The sequence below is a fragment of the Polyergus mexicanus genome, unplaced genomic scaffold, assembly GCF_030449975.1.
Source record: "Polyergus mexicanus isolate NDT 795.1 unplaced genomic scaffold, iyPolMexi1.0 SCAF_21, whole genome shotgun sequence".
Lineage (NCBI taxonomy): Eukaryota > Metazoa > Arthropoda > Insecta > Hymenoptera > Formicidae > Polyergus > Polyergus mexicanus.
The window spans coordinates 3,484,478-3,510,473 of record NW_027223341.1 but is presented as its reverse complement, the minus strand read 5'-3'; the positions used below and the strand labels follow the sequence as shown (position 1 = coordinate 3,510,473).

The 25,996-nt window shown below is 35.5% G+C and overlaps 1 long non-coding RNA gene and 1 pseudogene across 2 annotated transcripts in view; one reads left to right on the top strand and one right to left on the bottom strand.

Moving 5' to 3' along the window:
• The window catches only part of LOC138942189 (uncharacterized), a 351,185-nt pseudogene that overhangs the window by 143,025 nt on the left and 182,164 nt on the right, over positions 1-25,996 (bottom strand).
• The window catches only part of LOC138942007 (uncharacterized), a 166,321-nt gene continuing 152,020 nt past the window's right edge, over positions 11,696-25,996 (top strand). Inside the window, exons 1-3 of one of the 2 annotated variants that reach the window (XR_011448235.1) lie at positions 11,696-11,777; positions 12,062-12,184; positions 12,718-12,876. This is a non-coding gene — a long non-coding RNA (uncharacterized lncRNA). The remainder of the gene's footprint in view (positions 11,778-12,061; positions 12,185-12,717; positions 12,877-25,996) is intronic. The other variant, XR_011448234.1, reaches the window with a different exon arrangement.

Genomic DNA, 25,996 nt, shown 5'->3' with positions numbered 1-25,996 from the left:
GCATTCGTGATGATCATCCTGGATGAATCATTCGAAGGGAATGCGTCTCGTTTTGCTTACATTATTACGTTACATCGGGTATTAAATTATCGCATTACAGTTAGCGACGTGGTTATAAGTTAATAAGAGAAAATGCGAAAAATATATAACGAACGTTCAATATACATATAAACAAACTTAGCATTCAATTAGAGCTTTCGCGTAAATTACCCTTCGAAATGCGACAATGCTACTGGTAAGGACTGTTTACTAATTAGCGATACCTCAGACGTTCGAAATATAGCAGCAAGTTCACATCATGCGAAAGACCATATGATCTAATATTGACATTTTTTCATAGTTCAATAATTTACTTGGTAAATTATTTTATTACATCTTTTAGAAGTGAAATTTACTTTTAAATTACTCAACGCGATGTGCGGTATCGATATTACATTGTCGAAAAAAAAAAAAAAAGAATACACGATTATTATACACGTCTCTTTCTTCCGTTGAATTAAACTCCGTTTTTCAGCTAATTTGAAATGATATATAGTATGCCGAACTTATCGCACGTTTCCTTCGGAGTCATAGATGTTAGAAGCGAGACCAAGAAAAATGGCGATTTGCCTATGTATGGAACACCTTATATGCGGAATATGCACGATAAAATTGCCTCGGCGGTATGCACGTGGAAATCTGGATGAAAAGTGGAACACGGGAGAATTGCGCCGTGACGGAGCGACAAAGCAGTTAAGTGATCGATCAGTCCTTAGGCGTGTGCACCATCTTTGCGATTGATCCCCCGTGAAGCCCCCCCCTTTCAAGCCGCTGTTGTATGTATATTACGTGATGTCCGTGCTACATAATAACGTCGGATGCATCGCATAAAAGCGCCGTCGACGCGACGGAGACCGATTATGACTACGGGTGCATGCCCGACAAAACACACGCTGCTGCGGTGTGTGTATAAAAAGAGTTCACATACTCGACTTTATTCATTGCAACTGAGGATGCATCATGCGCTCATATCATATCAAACTCATGTGGTTTCGGTAAAAATTAGGTCACTGCAAATAATGAAATTTTATATACTCTGTAGTTTTTAATTTTAAATTTTAACAAAAATTGCATCGTGTGATTAAAATTGTGTACAAAATATCTAATATTGACAATTAAAAGATATAAAAAAGTAACTGTGTCCAATTAAAAAAGAATTTTTTATTAAAACAGCATTTTTTTTTTCTACACAATCAAACAACTGTGCAGAATCTAAAATCGAAAGAAAGTGTGCACGAATTATAGAATATTCTTTAGTATAGTTATGCTAAAATATTTTCGTTAATAACATTTTTAAAATGCGACGATTAATGTGAATTTACAACGAACAAAAAAAAAGGATAGTGTCGAGCCGTTTGTAATTTAAAATTTAAACGAACAAAATAGAGAATAGTAAACTAACAGTACGATATAGTGAAATGATTATATTTTGTACTTTCTCCATTTATTTTTTGTCGAGCCAAGTTTTTTAATGGAAGTTTTCATTATCTCTGTCAGTGAACGCAAAGAGCGAAAATTAAATAGTGGAAATTCTGCGTGTGAATTTCATTCGGCGTGTAAATAATTCATAGCGAGCAAATTCGCACTGTGAGAAAACATGCCGAGGCTCGCTCTAAAATAATTCAACGACATTGTTTTATCGATCAATTTGCATCTCACTTCGAGCGTAAGCCGTCTTTGTAACTGACCCGACGACCTGCAGTACATATTATGGCCGCACGTTGACGTTGGTATGGCACATAAACGCAACTATGTGATAGACGTTGTATACGATGGTGCGTTTATAAACTTTCTCACGCATGCACGCATACAATGCACGCCGCTCTCGCGAATAGATTGCATACAAAATAATGAAAAACGGTACAACGATGATAACGTTATCATGTGACTAACCCTTCACGCTTAACTAATTAACGTACACCGTGACGATACGTTTATTGAAAAATAAATATAAAATAGTGATGCGCACACATATACTCTCTTTCTTCTCTCTTTTTGTCTTTATCATAAACTAAAAAAAGATTTTTTTTTTTTGTTTTAAAATGCAATGACATTTATATAATTGTATCGCGATAATTTGTTAAAAAAAAAGTAAGTACGTTTTTGGTTAAAAAATATTACTTCTATTAATGCAAAATTGTTAATTTTATTTTACGATTACGTATAAGTTTTTTCTATACTTCTAACTTATTAGAGATTACATTTTCTGTAAACAAAATTTTTTAAATCACGATAAAATTACTAGTATGTGTACTGAAACAAATAAATATTCATAAAATTAGCAGAATATTACAACTCTCATAAAAATAAATGTATCATCTTTCCCATACTGTAATACTATTACACGAGATAAGTATTAATATGTATTTTATGTTACTAGAACAACACAGACGCGCGCTTTTATTTATGGATATCTTTCAATTTCTTTAACTTTTCTTTACTAACTTTAAATTTTTCTTTCGCAAATTGTCAAACTGTCAAAATTCTCATGATTTGCAAATAACACGAATGAAGCAAGTCACAGCGCACAAGCGAGACAATTAATCAACGTCGCGGAAAAGAGACCTCAACACTTTGATATATTCGAGTTCGAAGTTTCATGCTTTTTTATAAAAGGAAAGTTTAACAGAACAAAAATTAAATTATGACTTTGTATGAAATCGCTCAAGTTGTATGTTCGGGAAGGATATGATGATACTTTATTTTCGTCTTTTTTCTCACAATAATTGCATTACATTTTAAACTTCATATCGTGGTGTGTGTTTTAAAGAGGTCTGCTTTTTTAAATAAATTACCATAAACTGATTAATCGATTAACTCATCGTGCAATCGGGGCTGTGTATTACTGTTCCGCGCCAAGCCTGCAGTTTAGCATTATATTATGTGGTTACAACTGTGCAAGGACAACTATGTGAAACATGCTTATAATCGATACGTGCAATTTCGGCATATTAGCGGTGTAAAGCATATATATACAATATATATATATATATATATATATATATATATATATATATATATAGAGAGAGAGAGAGAGAGAGAGAGAGAGAGAGAGAATTTCGCTGGTCAATGATCACCGACACTATATATTTCATTAAAAATTCCACGAAAAATACATAAAACAGATCGTCACTATTGCCATTATGTAGTTGGATGCATTTTAATATTCGCGGATGATATCGATAAAATATTATTGCAGAGAGGAGATCACGATAATTATTGTAATTACATAGTGAGTTTAATGTCATGAAGATACTTTATATGTTTAACTATAAAGTTGAATTATATAACTTAAAAATATTCTGTTCATTATTGGAATCTTTCTTTGATTATTAAAATCTCGTTATTATATTATTTTACATATGTGTAATTTTATTAATTTTATTAATTATACACATAAATGCTTCATTTGTATATATTTTCCGTTTTTTTTAAATTATTTATTTGTTTTAATAATTCTTTTATTTTATTTTTATTTACAAGTTTCTTGATTTTCTGTATAACATTTTTTTGCTATACAGAAAACTTGTACATACTTATGTATTACAGTAGTAGCGAAATAAATATTTATATATATATATATATAGGTCAAACGATATGTTTCAATAATTTTACATAACACATCACGCATATTGGAATTTTGCTGGATGCAATTTAATCTCATTCAACTGGCATATTTTTTTGATTGGAAAAATTCTGGGAAATGCAAAATATTCAATTATCGATTTCCAGAGTATTACGTATATAAAATTTGTATGATGGAATTTATGGTTGGACCTGGTCCAGGAGTTCCAAGGAGAATTTTTCCAATCAAAAAAATATGCGAGTTGAATGAGATTAAACTGCATCCAGAAAAATTCCAATATGCGTGATGTGTTATGTAAAATTATTGAAACATATCGTTTGGCCTTTCGTGTAGCAAGTATATTTTTTCCAGGCAATTTTAAAATATTACGATGTTAAATGGAATCTAACTCAGCAATAATCAAACTCAATATTTTCATGAGTAAGCGAGACCATTTTAGATACTATAATGCACAGTTGGAAAGCAAACGACTCGTAGATATAAAATGATATTTTTCAATTTTTATGGGTGACATTTACTAGGTGATCGAAGGAATTTTTTTGCTGTCGCGGAAGCACTTCGAAAACTTGAATAACAGCAAAGTTGATTCTTGTATATAACCTTTCTTTATACAATATTTTATATTTCACATGATGTAAACGCAAGATATCATGAATATAAATATGATGATATACACATAAGAATGTCACCATAAATTATTATAATTCTGTAGAGAACACTATTGATACAGTTTCATGTAATATTTAATTGAGAATTAGAAACATATGATAATTGGATATAATTGCGCAATATTTCTGAGTCTTTGATTTCCGATTTTTGATATTTGCAAATATATATAAACTGTCACTTTTTATATTTTAAAGTAATATTTTGTCATAAGAATTTTTCAGAATGTAAAATGAACTTGTAGATATTACATTCAAATAATACCAATTTTTATTTTAAAAATATGTCAGTTGTTATTTCAAAAATACATTATTTGAAATGCAGAGCAATATAAAAAAGATGCACGCGTGTATGAATAGGAAAATATAGTTTTTTACATTACCTGTTATACATGAGAACATCGGGTTTCCATAGCCGATGCGGCGGGATTCTAAGGTCTCGTACACCTCCGTAGTCCGAGACATTCCATCTCATATTCACGTCGTTCCATTCCTGTAATTGAACGAAAATTATGCACAACTATACGCAAATAGGAAATTACAATGGTTAGCGAAAAATAAATACCAAAAAAAAAAAAAAAACGACAAGCATCTTAATATTCAAATCAAGCGAATAAATACGAACAAGCATAAAAATCCATTAATTATTAATCTCTTATATATTTTTAAAATAATTTTTTTATAAACTTTTATATAAAATAATTTTTTGTAAAATTATCAATTCAATAATTCTAATTTACTAACATAGTTTGTGAACGCTCGTTTGTTTGCTTGGTTTAGATTCGGTTTTACAAAAAAAGATGCAAAAATTTTAGAAAATGACAACGAGAAATATATTTCATAAGATATATTGTATGTGTATAAATGTTATAGTTAACAGCTGTCTATAAGAAATATCCTTTTATTGATTAGGTTAACAATTTGATTAAAGCATTTTTGAACAAAATTAATGTTTCACATAATCAATGGGGAACACGGATTTAATATATCGAAATCACGTTCAATTCAGTCACAGCGTTCTTTTCAAAGTGATGTTGACATTATCGATTTTTCAAGCGGCAAGTGCTGACCTTTGCTTTTTCGCAAATATTTTAAACTACATCGTCAAGTAAACACTACAGCATTTCAATTTAATTCTCATTCGGGGAATTTACGAACGTGCAATTTTGCGAGGAAAGTCTTGTCCTTTTGCTTCTGTAATAAACAAAGCGCACCTTTGGGAAGCCATATTACGAGTCCGTAGTTCGTGTGCAAACAAATTCAATAAATTACTTCGAGTATCTTTCGCCATTTATTTGATTTCTTTGAGTCCGTAATTTTGCATATTTTTAATAAAGTTGTGTCGGCTTTTGTTACAAAAGAGAAAAAGAATAAATTAGTAAAATTAACGTTGAAAGCTTCTAACGCAATCTTTTATCATTACCTTTTATGATAGTAAAGTCTAATATCCGCCAATAATTTTTCGCGACATAAATTTTAGTTAGAATTTTAGCAGTTTAATACTACATACAATATTAGTCTATCAAAGTATACTTTTGAAATTTTATGCAAAAGACTATCATAGCAGAGATAGTGCATTTAGTTGGACACTGAGTATTACGGTGCTACGTGCCCGCTAATACTTTCCCGTACTTTTCAAGAACATTTTCCAAACCTTCCTTGCAAGTTTTCATGACTCTTCCGAAGCGATTTAGAAACTTGGAAATATTTGTGGTTCGGGAACTCTTCGCTTTGGATTTGTAGTCCTTTATTTCCTTGGCAGAGCAAAAATGAAATAGACAGAATCGATCCGGCCAATGTAATGTATAACAAATCGCAGCGCGATGTATTTTTAACCGGATTTTGTCAAGAAGATTAGTCATGTGACAAAGTCATGAAAAAAAGACATGATAACGTCAAAGCTATATACTTTCTTTGTCCAAACTCATTCAGGCTTTTCACTCATATTAAATCAATCCATATGATTATATATATTGTATATATATCCCTATATATAATATATTTATTTATCTTTCTTTATAATATTAATATTGTTGCTATCTTATTGACAATTTCTTATTACATCTATGTCAAAAGTTATATATATTCGTGATTCGAATTATATTAAATATAGTTTCTCCCTCTCATACCAAATAGATAAGATTTTACTGATAATTATGATCATAATGAGAAAAATATGTAAGAGATCACATTAAGAAAAATATAGGAAAAAGTTTTTTTAAGATTTCCCAGAAGATTTTCCAACAAAATTGTTGAAATGTTTTTGATAACAAGCTTAAATTTTAATCTCTAGCAAGCTCAAATTCCGTCGCCTCGACTGTCGTATTCGTGTCGATTAGTCACTGAACCTGATTGATTAGCTGCTGATGGAGTGCGCTGCGAGATAATTAACAATGGCGCGCGTTATTCAGCTCTGCACGGCGGTTTGTGGAGCCGCCATGCGTAGGCAATTATTGTTGTATAATCATCTTGCACGTAGGCAGAAAGCTGATGCTATTAATTGCAGCCGTAGTTCAACCGTTGATACAGAAAAATCTTTTAGATTGCTTTCATATATAAGAAACTTTTTTTCTTAATATATTCGATTAATTGATTAATCTGACATATTTATATATAATTTGTATGTAGTAATATCTCGCATACTTTTAGCTCATGTTGTAATTTGTCAGCTTTATATAACAACTGATGTTTAAAATAAATTAAATATGTATGTATTGTATATTGTATTGTATATATTTCGAAAATCTTTCGATAAGAAAAATTATTTAGTATTTTTAATCTTTATTTGTTTGCCCGAAAACTATTTAGAGTTTTAATTTTCGTTGAGCGAAAATTCTGTTCACATCGTATCCATAAAAAGCTTGTCCGTCATTATCGTTCTCTTGTCTCAGTATACTCTTATTTTTTGCGGGAAGGAAAAACTAATTGAGTCATCGGATATAGTTATTGAAGGTAAATCCTTCTTTTGCAAAAAGCCATTTTGTCGATCGCAGGACAAAGCTTGTTGGTATTTTCTCAGGGTGAAAAGCGATTCGACCCTGCCTCGGTTGCGTCTTTTTACACGCGTTATCGCTTCCTTATCGTTCCGTTCTATGAAAAGCGAGATTCTCGAACGCGAGCAATGATCCATCTGTCTTCCACAGAGAAGACAAATACCGGCAATCTCGTTTTGCACGCTCGCTTTACGAACACTACTGAAAAATACCTCTCGGTGATGCACGAGCCGATGAACCGGATGTAAAAGTAACCGGATATATAGGATAAAAATCACAGGATCGGAATGGAATTCCGTTGCGAAGTGCAATTTTGCGAATCACGCGGATTCCGAGCAGAACGGCTTTCGAGATGAATGCCATTTACAAGTCGCGTCTTTAGAAACGCGACCTATTTTCTAAGACGGTTTTTTTATGGATAAAGAGAGTTCTCTGATTTATTTTTTTGTAGATAAAAATGTTTATACCATCGCTACATATCCGTAATTTATTTGCTTGTCATTATATATATCTTAATTTTTTTTTTAATTTTATTGTATTATGTTTTAATCTCTCGATTCTTTCGATATAATTATGAGAGAAAGATAATTTTACGCAATAATGTTGAGTAGCTCTAATTGTTTTGTAAGAGAACTGATCGTTTGTGGCCGATTTGTAGTCGAGCCGTTAAACCGCGTTTTCTAAAACAGGAGTAGCTCTGTAAAAGATGAACGTAAAACGGCGTGACGACGGTAACGACGGAAAACCATAAAACTTAACGGCATCGCAAGCACGTGTTTTTATCTTGCTATTTCACTGTTTATGCTATTACACGACAATCGGCAAATATGGAGGAAGCAGTAGAGCGGATAGAATTGTTATATATTAAGTTAAAAAAATTAGGCAAAGAAGCAGAGAGAAATACGAGAAACGCAATAATTTTCATAAAGTATCTTTTTTCCAAACTTTTTGAGGATTAGAAAACTTTTCTAATTAAATGCAATATCATATATAATATTAGTTTATCGCTTTTAAAGACATGATTTATGTTTAAAAAAAGTAATAGTTATATATATTTACAAAAGTAGCAATTTTATATCTAATTTGAATGCTCTCTAATATATATATATATATATATATATATATATATATATATATATATACAAATTATTATATTGTGTTACAAGTATTGTTAATCAGTTATTATCATCGAAATTCTTTATCCCTTTTAACAAACTTTTTTATTGTGCTTATCTCGTAAATTCCTTCGTTATACAATCGATTCATTTTTCTAGTAAAACATCCGTTCATTTGGAATTACTGCCTCTGGTAAGTAAAGATTATCTCTAAAATTTGCGAACCGATGGTGGTTACTAAGCGAACCAGCCCGACGAGCGATAAGCGTAAGTTTAACACCGCGAGAAAATTTTGATAAAACGCGAAGAAACTTAGAAAAACAATACTTGAGCGAAAGCGAAACCGAGTTATCGGATAACGTCGTCACAGAACGCGAATTTCCGTTTAACAATTTTGACGAACGCGTAACGCCTACTCCCGCGTAATACGACTGACCCCACTGACAACACTCAACGCGAGACTAGACGTACGCGACCGTATATTAGCAGAACTCCAAGTAGAGTATGTCTACGGCGCGAATTTTCATTAACTTCCTACGAGAGCGATCTATTCGATCCGGAAGAAATTTATAGCCAACAAGAAAATAATATGGCCGAATTGTGAAATCCGCAAGAAAACACTCCCGCGAATCCACCACAAAGCGCGGTAGACGAGGAAATAGAAAGAATGCGACGATCCATTCATCAAATGGACCGAAATATAGTGGAGGCTGATCACACACCGCACTACGAGAGAAACCGCGAAGAAAGAGGAGATTATACACAGATCATCCATATTTTAAATGAAATACGCGCGGACATTAATTCGTTAAACCAACAAATGACACGACTAGAACACGCAGACGCACAACATAATTTGGACGCACAACTACCCCGCCATACGGATACTCGCAGAGAAAACGATAACAATGCGTGTAATGCCATAATGTACGGGCGAAACGATTGCGATATCAGGAACCGACGAAGCGTCGCTCCAAATTACCTGCCGTTAGCGGAAGCAAGAAAAATGATCCCTGAGTTCGACGGAACCTCGCGACATAAGCTATTAGAATTTCTAAATTCATGCACGTATGCCGTTCAAGACATACATCCCGCGGATGAAGAATCTTTAATCCGAGCCATTTTATATACAAAATCAAGAGGAAAAGCAGGATTTCGAGACACGAAATATTCGCCGAATTAAAACAACAACTCGAGACTTGTTACCAGTCTAAACAAAGTACTACGCACTTACAAATCGAGTTCAATTCCTTAAAACAAAAGCCGAATGAAACTGCGCACGCTTTCGGACAACATATTGACTTACTAGCGATGAAATTGTACGATTCTATGATTGAAGGAGAAGAAGACCCTTCACTATCAAAACGCACGATTCAACACATGATTAAAAAACAAGCGTTAATAAACTTTCAAATCGGACTACGCAACGAATTACAAATACTCGTACGCGCGCAACGATACACAACGCTCCAAGAAGCGATAACGGGGGCGAGCGCCGAAGAAAAACTCAGACCGGGAACGATGAGAACAAGTAGTTTCGTTAATAAAAATAAAACTGAACCAAGTTACTCGCGAAATAATCGAGGTTTGAGCCCGCAATGCTTTAAATGCGGAAAAACGGACATTACGGACGCGATTGTCGAAGTAGCCGATACGCGCTCCCGAAACCGGAAAAATCCTCGCGGATAAACGCGATAAATAAATACTGCGCACATTGCAAAAGGACAGGACACAGCCGCGACGAATGCTGGAGTCTAAAAGGAAAACCGAAAAATAGTACAAATAAACTATAAGTCGGAAATCAGCAAAAAACGCGCAACGAAAATATACGCGACCGAAGGAAATCGCGACAACTAAGAAAGAACGCCGATAGCGCAAGTAGCAACAGCGAAGACGAGCAGGAAGAAGCGAGAAAGAGACAACCGCAACCTGCATCTGAGTATCCCGTTACGCATATTAAAGATATGCCACGCGCACAGAAAAAGACGGACTTATTGCGAATAACATTACCAATGCGACAAGCAAAAGACGGAAAAATACAGATGTTGTACGACTCAGGATCGACTATCTCATTGATAAAATTAAATCATTTAAAAGACGACATATTAATACACGAAGATAAAATCGCGCTCACAGGTATAACCGGATATAAAATACACACCACTGGAAAAATGTACGCCTCAATCAAGATAGAAAACCATAAGGTAAACATGCATTTTACGTGGTAAAGGACGACATTCCGATCGAATATGAAGGAATACTAGGAATTGATTTCCTTCGACAACATTCGGTGTCCTGCGATTATAATAAAAATCAATTAAAAATAAGAAACGATTATATTCATATTATATACGGGGAAAATATTGTACATTAGAATAAGAAGAAATTTTATTTTGCGAAAAAGGTCACTTTTACACCTCCGTTTTTCTTTTTCTTACGGGGGAGGGATGTAGCCCGAACAGGCTATACACGAATTATTAAATATATTATTCTAAATACATATTATTTTATATGATTGCTCAACGTGTAACGCGAATACAGATCACGTTACGAGCGTTGACCGAACAAAGCGCTGACAACGCGAGCCACGCGCGAAGCTCGAGCGACCGTGCAATCATTTCATTGCGAAAACGCGGAAATCAGGGCAAGCGGAAGAAGGACATTGCGAAAATGCAACATAGAAGTCCTACTTAAAGGCGAAATAAAAAGGAATAAAGAAATTGCGAAAGTGCAAGCAAAGAAGTCCTACTTAGAACTTCTTAGCTTGCATCCGGATATTGCCAAAATCAAGCGACACGACACAGCCTTGTCGCTAAACGACCCCCTCCTGGGTAGCCAAAGGGAGTTAATAAAAAGGCCCACCGCTAACGAACGGCGGGCAGTCTTTGCCATTAATATTACGCGGGCAGTCTCCATCATTAATTAATATTACGCGGGTAGTCACAATAACTACCAAACGAGCAATCTTTATTCTTAATTACCTCCACGCGTGTGAAATCATTAACAGTCGGCAAAAATACATACAAAGAAGCGAGAAGTGAGTCTCCCCAGTGAGCATTATTGAGAGGATGAGCTCTTTAAGAGGACTTTTTAAAGACTTAATTAAATTTTCTTAGAAATGATATCAGTAAGTTATCTTTTTTAAGATATCTTTCAGAAGAGCACTTTATGGTATCTCTTCATAGATATTTCTAAAATCTCTAGCAAGAGCCATTTTAGTGCCATTTTAGATATTTTACGAACGCCGCACACATGCGCAAGAAACGTACGTGTGAACTAGAGACCTTGTGCCTTGTGTTCTAGTGTGAAGTGTGAACTGCGTGTCATTACGTCCTCTAGATTTCGAAGAGATAACATCTTCAATATTAACGTTTTTAAGGTAATCTTTCTTTCTTAAATTATAAATATTATTAAATATGTATTTGAGCATAAAATAGATCAATATTTTCATATATATTTTTGTTATTTCTATATCCAACCTAAGAAGTTGGGTTATGTCTTCAAAAAGCATATGTTGCAAAATTATAAATTTTTTTTTATTCATAGTCTGGGCATTTTAAAACCTGTTTTAACATCAGAATTGGATAGGATTTAGGATGTCTAATATATATATAGACTACAATAAAAAAGAATTTTTATGATTGCAATATGTGTTTCTTGCAGATATAACCCAACTTCTCTGGTAAGCAGAGCAATATAGGAGCTGCAACATAGAATAAATATAATAAAATGCCAAAATTATTTTACTTTTCTTATTGAAATACACATTGTATCACTTCATCCTTGGTACGTACATTATGAGTGTTTTATACATTTGCGATATGTATCACAAAAGTATAAGCGCTTAAAATTTCAAAGTAAGTTACTCTTAAGCTGGGTACTCACTATGACCTGCAACATGCAACGCAACAGTATAGCTATCTAATGAGTACGTTTAAATATCCAGATCAAGACGTACTCATTAGGCTGCAACTACTGTTGCATTGCATGTTGCAGGTCATAGTGAGTACTCAGCTTTAGAAAAATTCAATACAATTGTAATTACATATTTGTAAAAATTTATATTTATAGCTATAATCCTATAATTATTTGCTATATGGGTGCTATATTATATGATTGTAATTTTCTATTAATTTTTTGTACAGTATATAATATACTGAAAATAATAAAGAAGTTGATTTATTATTAGCAGAGAAAAAACAATACATGAAATGTGTATGTAAATCTAAAAAGATATTAAAAAAGTTTTTATCAATGTACATTTCTAAAGAAAAAGTATTTTTAAATATATATAATAATAAAATTACATCTTTTTACAGAAACAATTAATTGAAACTGCAGGAGGAAAGGATGCAAAACAACATGTAAGAAACGCACTGAAACTTGCTTTAACTGTGATCATTTGGCGTACTTTCATGGACAGGACAGAAAGAAACTATTGAAACGAAATGTATGAAATTTGTCGACGTCATTAATCGGTATGTTTGTTTTCTTATATCTTATTTATTATTTTTAAATATGTTAGAATTATATATATATATATATACAGGGTTGGGAAAGTTACTTTATAAAAGTAACTCGTTACCGTTACCGTTATTTTTTCTAAAAAGTAACTCGTTACCGTTACTCGTTACCAATTTTAAAAAGTAACTCGTTACCGTTACAGTTACTAAAAAGTAACGAGTCGTTACAATTTCCGTTACTTTTTTACAATACAAACTAATAAATTATTTTGCATAAGAAAAACTTTTAAAAAATTGTAAGCAAGATTTCATTCAAGGTTTATTACAAAATAAATGATTAAATTTTATCGAAATTCTTTATTAATTTTTAATAAAATTTGTTGCTCCATAGTATCATCATTTAAATGCCCTCTTTGTGGTGTTAATACAGAGCCACCGATGCTAAACATTCTTTCTACAGATGCACTGCTTGGTAGAGCTGTATTATATTTAATAAAAAGTTTTTTAAGTTTTGGATAGTCGTTTAACATTTCTATATTACAATTATTTGATTTTAAAAACCGTTGCAATTCTTCTTATTCAGATTCATTTTGCACCGTTTTTTGCTCAAAAATGAAAAAATCATCGTGATCATCAGATTTTCCAGCTTTTGAAGAATTTTCAGTTGATCGGATTCCCAATAAATCCTCCAAGTAATTTTCAGCACGTTTTCTTTTTTCTCCGGTTAACCAGTTTAACTTAAATTTTGGATGTAAACATGCTGCTATTATTAATTCTTTTGTTTCAAATATTGTAAGAAATCTAAAATCAAATATAGTAAATTAAGCGACATTGTTTGTTTTATTGAAATTAATATTTTTGAATCAATAGTTTAAAATAAAATAATATTTTTCAATTAAATCCTTATTTAAAATTATAAATAACATATGTATTAATCAAATTAATAAGTTACCTTTTATTTAAACCTTACTGAATAGCTTCAACTAATGAATGGCAATCTATAATTTTCGTTGCAAGGTACTTAGAACTGGTAGTAAATGAGAGCTCTGCTTTTCCGAAAAGATAAAGCTCTCATTGGATATCGCGCGTCGCGTCATCGCACTGGTCTGCAAGAGCCATAAGTTGATCAATCACATTCAAGCATTTTTACAACATAATAAGAATGCTAATTGGTCGATTTGCTTACGGCTTTACGGTTAAGATAAAAATTTTATCACGCACAATAGCAAGAATAATATCTTAAATAAATCAAAAAATTTGAAAAAAGTAACGATAAAAGTAACTGTTAAATTCGTTACTCGTTACCGAAAAATGTAACGAAGTTACTTTTTCCGTTACAAATAAAATTTGTAACGCCATTACCGTTACAGTTACCGAAAAAAAGTAACTGTAACGGTAACGGCGTTACAAGTAACGCGTTACTTCCCAACCCTGTATATATATATATATATATATATATATATATATATATATATATATATGTATAAATATATATACATATATAGAACGACATCACTGATATAGTGACTGACACTTGATTTTTCAATAACGCCCTAGAAGTTACTGATGATATCTAGTAAGATAAATTCGCCATACATTTAACATTTTCGACAGAAACACTCAATATAGAACCAGTGTGGAGCATTAGCGTGGAATTTGTCTATTTTGTAAATCAACTAATAGTGTAATTATGTACATTAATCGTTCCTGGTAGACTCTAATCATTGTTATTCATAAAATAATTACTATTTATTCTAACTGTTGATGTTTTGCATTGGTGTAACGCATATAGCGTCACAATATATGTAAATTTATCGCTAATGCTACTGGTTCTGCACTGATCGTGTTTCTGTTGAAAATGCTAATTATATGTGTATATATATATATATACATAAGCAAAACATTAGGCACATTACAATGCATGGCTCATGGACGTAAAACGTTTGCTTAAAGAATGGTGTAGATTGATTACATTGTACTTAATATTTATACGCCGATTGCGTCATTTTTGAAATCTTATGCATTTTTTCATTAATATTCTAAGATTGAAAATATATAATTAATATTTAAATAATTACAATAAAATAATTTAATTAATTATTAACATAATTTAATAAATTAATTTTATTTTTACTTTGAATATATAATTTTCTTTCCAATTTTTAAAACGTACAAAAGCATATTATATTGCATGATGTTATTACTGTTCGCTAGTGTTTACTGGGTTCTTGTTATTTGTGCTCAGTGCAATTTTCATTATTATAAAAATATATTGACAAAAAACAAAATGATAAAATAATAATAAAATATAACTAAAAAAAGAAAAATGTTGTTTAAATATTGTTATATGTTATCGTTATGTTTAAATGTTGTTGAAAAAGATGTTTAAATATTATTAAATCAATAAAAATTATATATATACTATTATTAAATAAATAAAAATATTATAATTATATATAAATATTATGTAATCTAATAAAATGTTGTCTGTAATCTTACAAAATGTAAAAAAAAAATAGTTATAACATTTTTGTTGCATTTTTTCCATAATATTTTAATTAATGTGTTATTATGGAGATTATTACTTTTAATTAAATTTTTTTCATTAATTGTTCATTCCATATTTTTTACGTTCAAGACTTGCTTCCAAGAATTAATTTCTTTTGGAAATATTTATATTTTTACACTTTTTAATTAATAATTTCTAAATATAATATATTCTGATATTATTTTAGAAAATAGTAAATATATGTTAAAGAATTTACATTTTTAATAATTTTATAATAACTTTATAATTTTAATTTTTTATTACCAAATTAATTATTAAAATTTTTTTCAGAAGTGATCACCAGTATTAGCGGGAAAAATGTTTCTTTTCATTCGATCCAAACTGTAATAAAAAGTTGGCTATAGCATGCTGGAGATCGAATAAATTAACATTCAAAGCGACATGAAAAGAAGAAATGAAACATTTAGAAAAAATATTTTTTACTTGTGTGCGATATGGCAATTACCTGAGTAAATATAATATAAAATAAGAAAAATAAATATAAAAAAAGTATTAAAAATCAAATTTTAATATTACTTTTATTATATACTATTTTTATATGTAAGGATCATATTAGCATCTCATAGGTAAATTGTACTAGTCACTATAATAAATAACAATTTTCAATTCAAATGTAGCTAAAATTTATTCATAATCTATAATGATATCACCTTTATTATTGACATATCTTCGTAAGTGTTGCAAATTAGCGTTGATCTAAAGCTAATAAAAATTTTAAACAGTCTCTACTGAAAATTACAAATTTGTTACTTAATACAATTTACCTCCCCTGGGGGGAACCTGTAACCCCCTAAGGGCGCGTCTCCTGGGTTGCGGATAGGGGAATGCTCGTCAAGCTTGCTTGAAGGGTAGGAGTGAAATAAAACAGCTCCCGTGGACCAACAGGTACTCGCCACCACGCTCGGCAAGCGCGGCGTTTTAATTGCCAACACCTTCTTAACTCATGAAAATGTCGAACTCTGAAACAAATTACCCCAGGCGAGTAGAGTTGCAATCTCAAAATCTCGCACTGTCACGACAGTCTGCCTCGAGGATTCTGGGGAAGGCAAAGGCTCGACTAATAGGGAAAAAGAAAACAAATAACAAGACACTATACATTGCTGGATACAATATCCGCACAATGAGACTTGAAGAACATCTCTCCATGCTGGAGGAGGAACTGAACAAGATCAAATGGGACGTCATCGGTTTGAGTGAGACCAGACTGAAGGGCGAAATGGTCACCACCCTGAAATCTGGACATGTTCTCTTCCAGAAAAACTCAGATGTGAATGCACACGTTGGCGGCGTGGCCCTACTGGTAAATAAAAAGATCAAACACCTCGTGACCAAGACCAGAGCGATATCGGCGAGGGTACTCTACCTTGTGATGAAACTGAACAGCAAGTGCAATATTCAGGTAATACAGGCATATGCACCCACGTCAGCCTCTATGGACGAAGAACATGAAAAATTCTTAGAAGACCTGACAACAGCAAAGAGCGCCGAAAAAACGAGGTTCACTATAATGACGGGCGACTTCAACTCAAAAATTGGACAAAAGACCCAAACGGACCCTCCGTACATCGGCACCTTCGGGTTGGGGGAACGAAACCAGCGTGGGCAAGAAATGATGAACTTCTTCAGCAAAGAAAAAATCTACTGCATGAATACCTTCTTCAAAAAGCATCCTAAGAGAAAATGAACAAGCCCAGACAACAGCACCAAAAATGAAATTGATTACGTTCTGGTCACTGATAAACGCATTTGTGTTGATGTGGCAGTCTTGAACCGTTTTGACACTGGCAGCGACCACAGACTGGTGCGGGCCAAGATACAAGTAGACACTCGCCTAGAGCGAAAAAGGTTAATGGAGAAGAAAATACGACCAACTATGGCTGAGCTAAAGGGGAAGAAAGAAGAGTATAACACCTACATCAAGAGAAAGCTTTGTCCAGTCGAGGATCTGAAAGAATTGCCGCTCAGGGAGCTGACAAGTAAGATCACGCGCAGCATCCGAACTGCTGTGAAACAAGTATGCTCACTTCGCCCACGAAGAAACCCAAAAATCAGCCCGGACACTGAGAGACTTATTGAAGAGCGGAGCAACACTGACAGAGACTCACCAAGATACAGAGATCTCAACAAGGCTGTGCAAAAGGCAATTAGAAGGGATCACAGAGCCTACAATACGCAACAAATCAACGAAGCCATTGCGGACAACGTTAACATGAAAGTCTTGCGCTCCAATATGTCAAGGGGAAGGCTGGTAATCCACAGGATGAGGAATGAGGGCGGCGAAGTGGTCACCGATAGGGGCCAAGTCGCAGCAGTTATTGAAAACTTCTATCGTGGGCTATACAGCTCAGTCCAACAATATCAACGGGCTGAACCAAGACGAAGTGTCCAAAACGTAGGGTCAGAGGAGCTGCAGCAAATTGACGGACCGGAATTAAGAGAAGCCCTGAGACAAACGAAGAACGGCAAGGCGCCAGGAGAGGACCTCGTTACGAGCGAAATGTTGAAAGCGGGAGGAGAGATTCTGGAGAAGGCACTTCTGATTTTGCTCAACAAATGTCTCGACGAAGGGAGAATTCCGGATTCATGGCAGAACGCAGAGGTCATTCTGCTCTTCAAGAAAGGCGACTGCACAAATATGGAAAATTATAGGCCGATCAGTCTACTCTCAATATTTTATAAGCTGTTGACCAAGATCATTACAAATCGCCTTAGCCAGAGACTCGACTTCTACCAACCGTCGAGCAAGCAGGCTTTAGAAAAGGTTACAGCACGATCGACCATACTCAAGCGGTACGCACACTAATTGAAAAGTGCACGGAATACAACGTGCCACTGCACCTAGCTTTCGTGGACTACCAGAAAGCCTTCGATTCCATAGAGACCTGGGCAGTGCTGAGAGCGATGGATAACGCACGCATTGACTCCAGATATTCCAACTTAATCAGGCATATCTACGAACACGCCACGCTACATGTCAAGATTGGGTCACGGGATAGGTACCGGTCGGGAGGGGTGTTAGACAGGGGGACACCATCTCGCCTAAGCTGTTTACCCTGGCCTTAGAGAACATCTTCAAGAACCTGAAATGGGAACAGAATGGCATCAACATAGATAGGAAGCGCTTGAACCACCTGCGATTTGCAGATGACATCATCCTCATAAGTAGCGGCGCCGGGGAACTCGAGAGCATGCTCCAGGAATTAAAGGAGGCCTCACAAGCTGTTGGTCTAAAAATAAATCTCTAGAAGACCAAGATCATGAGTCCGAAGAACATGGTTGTCACTATTGACAATCACACTCTAGAAATAGTCGAAGAATACGTATATCTGGGACACAACATCAAGCTTGGAAAAGAAAACCAAACAGCCGAGATCACCAGGCGAATAGGCTTAACTTGGGCAGCGTTCGGGAAACTCAGCTACATTCTGAGGAACCCTAGAGTCCCCACAAACCTCAAGAGAAAGGTTCACGACACCTGCATCCTACCGGTGACGACATACGGCCTTGAAACTGCTACCCTTACAGTGAGCAGCGCAAATCGTCTCCGAGTCTGCCAAAGAGTCATCGAGCGAGCCATGTTGGCAATCAGCTTGAGGGACCATATACCAAACGAAGAGGTCAGAAGGAGAACAAGAATCACAGATGTGGTGGAGCGAGGGGCGAGGCTGAAGTGGCAATGGGCAGGCCACGTCGCAAAAGATAACATCAAATGGACGAAAACACTGATGCAGTGGAGACCTAGAGAATCCAGAAGAAGCGTTGGCCGACCACAACTAAGATGGCGAGATGACATCCAGCGCCATGCGGGCAAAAACTGGATCCAGACCGCCCAGGATAGGACGACTTGGAAAGAGAAGGAAGAGGCCTATGTTCAGGAGTGGACGTCTACAGGCTGAAGAAGAAGAAGAAGAAGACAATTTACCTCTGAGGTGCTGATATACATACAGTCCTGTGTATTACATACACCAGTATTAATTTTTTTATTTTTATATGTAAACACAAAAAAATTTTGTGTTATTCAAATGTACAACATTTCTAAAATATGTATGATATATAGGTTCTATATATTTATAATAAAAAAGTTATATATATATATATATATATATATTATTGGGTACTTTTCTTCTATATAATAAAGTATGTAAAAATAATAATATAAATAACACATCTTAATGGTAACATTTTCATGACATTTATAAGAAGTCAGATTGTAGTATTCTCTAAGATGTCATTTATATGATGTCTTTTTTTCTTCTACAATCGATGCATTAGAGGACTTATTGACATCATTATCTTATCATTTAGATGGTATTGTTGGATGTCCAATTCTTAAACCTGAGTACTTTAAGAATTCTTTTTGATTACTTATTGCTCACTGGGTCGAGACCGAAACTCGACTCTAGACACACGCACGACAAGATATCCGCTATCGCGATACGCGACGCGAGTGCGGCAACATTGTAAATAAGCCAAACCACAAATAAAGCTGATATTTATCTATTCATTTAATGTGGAAAGTGTCTGAATTATTTAAATAAAGTTAGTGAAGTTCTCGGACGGAGCCCGAATTCCTAAATTCCTTCCGGCAAACGATCCCAACTACCGTGCCTCTCCGGAGGCATAACAAATTTTTAGATTCCTATGTTTATAGGATACTTGATGATTAATTACGTTTGCGCTTACGTATTGTGTTTAATGGCAGAAGTACCGTATATCTTACTAACGCGAATGTTCCTTCAATCTCGCAAGAACAGAAGATATACATATCGTAAAAGATGGTAATTTTGCATATCAAATTATTATTAAAATATGTAATATTTAATATATAATGTAAATAATTTAATTATAATAAATTACAAAGTTTGGTAGTTAATTATTAGGCTACCATTACGAAACCATGTGCGCTGACCTTGCGCCTGCGCATGCCTTCGTTGTGTAATGCTGATATTACATTCATACAACAAAATGTTTGTCGATTGGCAATCAGATGGAGAATTCTTAAAATTTCGATAGAGACTCTAGAAATTCTCCATTTGATTGCCAATCGACAAACATTTTGTCGTATGAATGTAATATCAGCATTACACGGCGAAGGCACGCGCAGGCACAAGGTCAGCGCACATGGTTTTGTAATCGTGGTAGCCTAATAATTAACTACCAAACGTTGTAATTAGACTACCAATCACCACCAAACGATTGTCTTTCAGTTAAGACCAATTTGAACAAAATTGGTTGATAAATAATATATTGGTTCGACTAGCTTTACAGCTTCCAGTTAGCCATCCACACTACCTAACCGCACATGGTTTTTTTTTACTTGGATAAATTATGGACCATCAAACGTTGTAAATAAAGCATTTGTGACCACCTAACGATTCTGCATTGAATAAGCCCTTATTTAATCGATTAGACTAAAAATTACAAAATGTCCGGCTAACTTTTGTTACATCCTGGCAACTCCACGATTCCTTTCTTCCGCAACGTTGCGGTAACGATCGTCAGTTGGTGATAAGAACGAACCGTTCATTAAACAAAGCATCTTGTGCCATACGTTTCTTTTAAACACCGTCATTTGTCAGTAACTATATCCACGAGTATCCGTGGGAAAGACGCAAGGAAATCGGTGATGGAAACCATGCCGGTCTCGAGATAAATAAAAAATAACAGCTACCCCTTGCAATAGAATTTCCGGCGGAAGAACAACGAGATAACAAGAACTTTTAACAAAATGTTTAATAAACTCAGCTGCATTAATACTGATAATAATTTTCTAACGGACAAGTAATAAACACAGTTGCATCAACGTTGACAAAAATAATTATAAGGAAGTAAGACCCTTTTCTAATCAGATCATGTGCGCGAGGTTTCCCCGGAAAGGCTAATGTTTAAAGAACTTTTGAACTAATATCGAAATCACCAAGCGACGATCAGCACGGGTAAAAATACGAAAATAGGAGACACCCCCTGCCGAATGAGGACACTGTGTTGTGCCTCCGGAGAGGCACGGTAGTTGGGATCGTTTGCCGGAAGGAATTTGGGAATTCGGGCTCCGCATGAGAACTTCACTTTTGTTATTTGTTTAAAATGACACCTTTTCAGTTAAATAAATATATTAATATCTATTTTATTTGTGACTTGATTACAATGTTCCCGCACTTTCGCTCGCGTCGCGTATCACGATAACGGATATCTTAACGTGCGCGTGTCTAGAGTCGAGTTTCGGTCTCGAGACTCGCCTCTCGCTTCTTCGTATATATTTCTGCCGACTGCGTGGCTATTTAATATTATAATAATTATTGATACTCGTTTTGACACTCGCGGTTGTTAGAGATATAGCTCGCGTAAAGGAATAAAGATTGCCCGCGTAATATTAATGGTGAAGACTGCCCGTTTGGTAGTTATTGTGACTACCCGCGTAATATTAATTAATGATCAAGACTGCCCGCCATTCGTTAGCGGTGGGCCTTTTTATTAACTCCCTTTGGCTACCCGGGAGGGGGTCGTTTAGCGACAAGGCTGTGCGTCGTGTCGCTTGATTTTGGCAATATCCGGATGCAAGCTAAGAAGTTCTAAGTAGGACTTCTTTGCTTGCACTTTCGCAATTTCTTTATTCCTTTTTATTTCGCCTTTAAGTAGGACTTCTATGTTGCATTTTCGCAATGTCCTTCTTCCGCTTGCCCTGATTTCCGCGTTTTCGCAATGAAATGATTGCACGGTCGCTCGGGCTTAGCGCGTGGCTCGCGTTGTCAGCGCTTTGTTCGGTCAACGCTCGTAACGTGATCTGTATTCGCGTTACACGTTGAGCAATCATATAAAATAATATGTATTTAGAATAATATATTTAATAATTCGTGTATAGCCTGTTCGGGCTATAACAACTGGCACGATTCTAATTCGTTAAAATCTTGAAGAATCCCTACTTTTGCATAATTTTAATTCGTTAAAGTTTTGAAAGATCCCACTCTAAAAATTAGAAGACGCCCTCAAAAAAAGGGTTATATAAAAGAAAGAACTCGTAAGACTGAAGCATTCATAGATTCGAGCGTTCATAAATTCGGCATTCTTAGATTCAGAGATTCATTGATACAATAGATTCATTCGTTCATTCAGTCATTTCTGTCGACCTCAATCAGTGCCGGGCAATTAGTCTCGTGTGCGCGCATTAAGAGAAAAAATTCAAAGAGTGGCCAGTTCAACATCAGTGTCCTCATCTTGGCGTCGTCTCCAGGGCAACTCGGCACCCGCACAGCATTACATCTTAGCGAAGGACGACAAGTTTACTCAACCTACCAATTAAGGGCTAGCGACGAAAGTAGGTCTCTAATAATTCAATTTAATTATATTTTTATTCCCGCAATGAATAACGTTGTCATCGCCCATAGTGAGAACCAGATCGGGAAAAACTTACAAATTCCAAACCGCTACCGCAAGGGTCCGTTCCGCGAGTCAGAAGACGCGAACTTCCGTAAATTTTAAATCAACCTTAGCCAACAGTAGTAGTAGTAATTACACAATCACCACACACACAGAAACAGTCATTGACTTCCCCCCTAGCTACTCCCCAATATATCCTTCAAAACCATCTTCTCCTGAACTGCCGCTTTCCCCCCGATCGTTCTCCTCGTTGTCAACGATCATCCTTGAAAATTCACCCCCCCCCCCTCCTTCTCCTCCTTCAGAATTAGACGAGTTCGAGAAGGCAGTGCAGGATTTCTGCAACGAACTCCCTAATTTGAAGGACGAATCCTGCTATCAATCTCCACTCCCTCTCCTTTCTTTCCCTCCTGAATACGACGAATTCGAGAGAGCACTGGAAGAGTTCTGTCATGAACTCTTTGTCCAGATCTCGATGACGAATCCTCATACCAATCCTAGAATTATGAAATCAACCTCCTAATATTCCTACTCACTCTCACTCACACAAATTGTTTTATTTTCTTTTCCTAACAGATATTTTGTAATAACCAGTCAGAAATTCAATATTAATAATAGAATCTTGCCTCATTATTCTGACTGATGTCCTCCGTACGATTGTAAGAACCGCAAACAACCAAACACACACACACACACACACACACACACACACACACCCATATTAAAATAAATTATTCTCATCATTTGATACAATGTACACCACAGTAGTTTAATTTATTATGAATAAATTTATATTCTAATTTAAATTTTGTTAAAGTCTCTTCTCCGTTGCATGTGCTCGACTCTAGCAATTGTTCTCGTCGTTCGTAGGATGGTGGATACGGTTTAATAAACGTGGTAATGACCTTAGTAATGGCCGATACTTTCGTGCGAGAGAAGCAATTAAATACTTTTATTTAAATAAGTGTGGGGTTTGAGGAACCAGAGCACACCTTTTACATATACGAATAACGAATATACAAAATTCTCCTGACTCAATCACACAATGTCTTGGATAAGCCCTCGACCGTCGAGACAGGGTTCTCCACACATACACACTCTCTCAACCGCGTGGTACGACACACACTTTTTTATTACCGGTTCCGCTCAAAAGTAACGATTCTACGCACTTGCCACGACGCGACTCTCGAACACCTCTTTCGATAACTGCGCATGGCATTTACAATTGCCTTCGTCCGCCATCTTACGCGACAATTTGAAATCCTATTCTACATGCTTTAACACTCGGCCATGCTTGTACAAGCTCGTCCTCGAGCGTCTAACTATTAAGCTCATTATCCTTGAGTTTCTGAGGTGCTTTCTTAATTCGTGTCGACCTTCGTAATTCACTCTCTTCTATTGCATTCATACTTACATTAGCGTTCTGACAATTATTTTTAAGACATTCTATTCTCGTCGTTGTTGCCATCGTCGTCCGACTCGATTCTTTCGGCTTCCCATAGTTTTAGTTGGCTTGCATGGGCTGTTGTCGCATAGCGCCGGCCTGGCACGTTATCGCTTAAGTCGCTAACGAGATACGTATCGCTCGATAATTTACGCACAATGACTAGAGGACCTCGATATCTTAACTGTAGTTTTGTTGACTCACCCGTTGCAATCGGTGCAGTCTTCATATAAACAAGGCAACCTACATCAAACTCTACATTACGTATTCGATTCGCGTCATATCGAATTTTCATTTTAGCCTGTTCTATTGCGATTTTACGTTTCGCTTCTTGTTGTAATTTACTCGGATTACTATACGTACTCTCATTATCACACGTTAGTTTCCTTACTTCGCCCTCATCGCGTCTAGGCACATAACCGTATACGAGTTCAAACGGACTCTTACTCGTACTTGCATTTTTCATCTCGTTTAAATCGTTGCGTATTTTACATATATTTTTGTCCCAATCTCTTCCATCATTCTGGACAAGATTATTTTGAATGGCAGGTATTAAGGTCGCGTTTAATCTTTCGACCTGCCCATTCGCTTGGGGATGACGCGGCGAATTTAAAGTGTGCCGGATCCCATGCTTTTTGCAAAACGCTTCGAATACGCTCGACGTAAAGCTCGTTCCTCGATCGGAAACTATTCTCGTTGGAGCACCGTACTCCTGAACAACCTCGTCAAGGATACGCACGACACTTGCAGTTTTCGTATCTTTTACCGCACGAATTATCACGAATTTCGTAAGATTGTCTATTATCGCAAATACATATTTGTTTCCACGGGAGCTCGTTACAAAAGGACCTAGGTGGTCTATATGTATGACAGCGGAGGGCCTATGTCCTGGGGTAATAGGATGCAATTCCCCAGCTTGCCTACCCGGTACCGCCTTACTCGCGATACATTGTAAACAGGCGCGGATGTGACGTTTCACATACGACTTCATTCGAGGGAAATAATAATGTTCCATTATTCGGGATACGGTACGGTCTATGCCTTGATGACTTTTTAAATCGTGAAATTGGACAACGAGACTTTTTCTCATTGCTCTCGGAACTACATACAGTAAACGATCATTTCTTATTTTATACACGATTCCCTCTACCAGCGAAAAATCGGTTACGGCACTTTGCTCGTGTTTAGTACGTTGGTTTTTAGGCTTCTCTAAAATCTTTTTCTTGTTGAGTATCTCGCTATCGATATATTGATACATTCTCACGGTATCTTTCTCGTTATTGATTGACATTACAGATAGATTTTCGAGACTATCATGATTCTCGACGGGCGCTCTACTTAACGCGTCTACGTGAGCGAGTCGTACGCCCGGTCGGTGTACAATTTTATAATCATACTCGCTGAGTAGGTCATTCCACCGAACCATTTGTGGATTCAACGTCTTTTGCGTGCTCATATAGCACAATGCCTGACAATCGGTGACGATCGTAAACGGAATATTCGCAAGCATGGTACGTAATCGCGAAACCGCCCAGACTATTGCCAATAACTCCAATTTGCTACTATGGTAATTACTCTCGGGGATACTTGTGCGTCGACTTATCGCGTAAATTAATCGTAATTTTCCCGCCTCATCTTTCTGCATCAACATAGCTGCCAACCCTGATGAGCTTGCATCAGTATGCAACTCCGTTTCGGCATGAGGGTTAAATAGTTGAAGTACGGGCCCCTCGATAAGTTTTGACTTC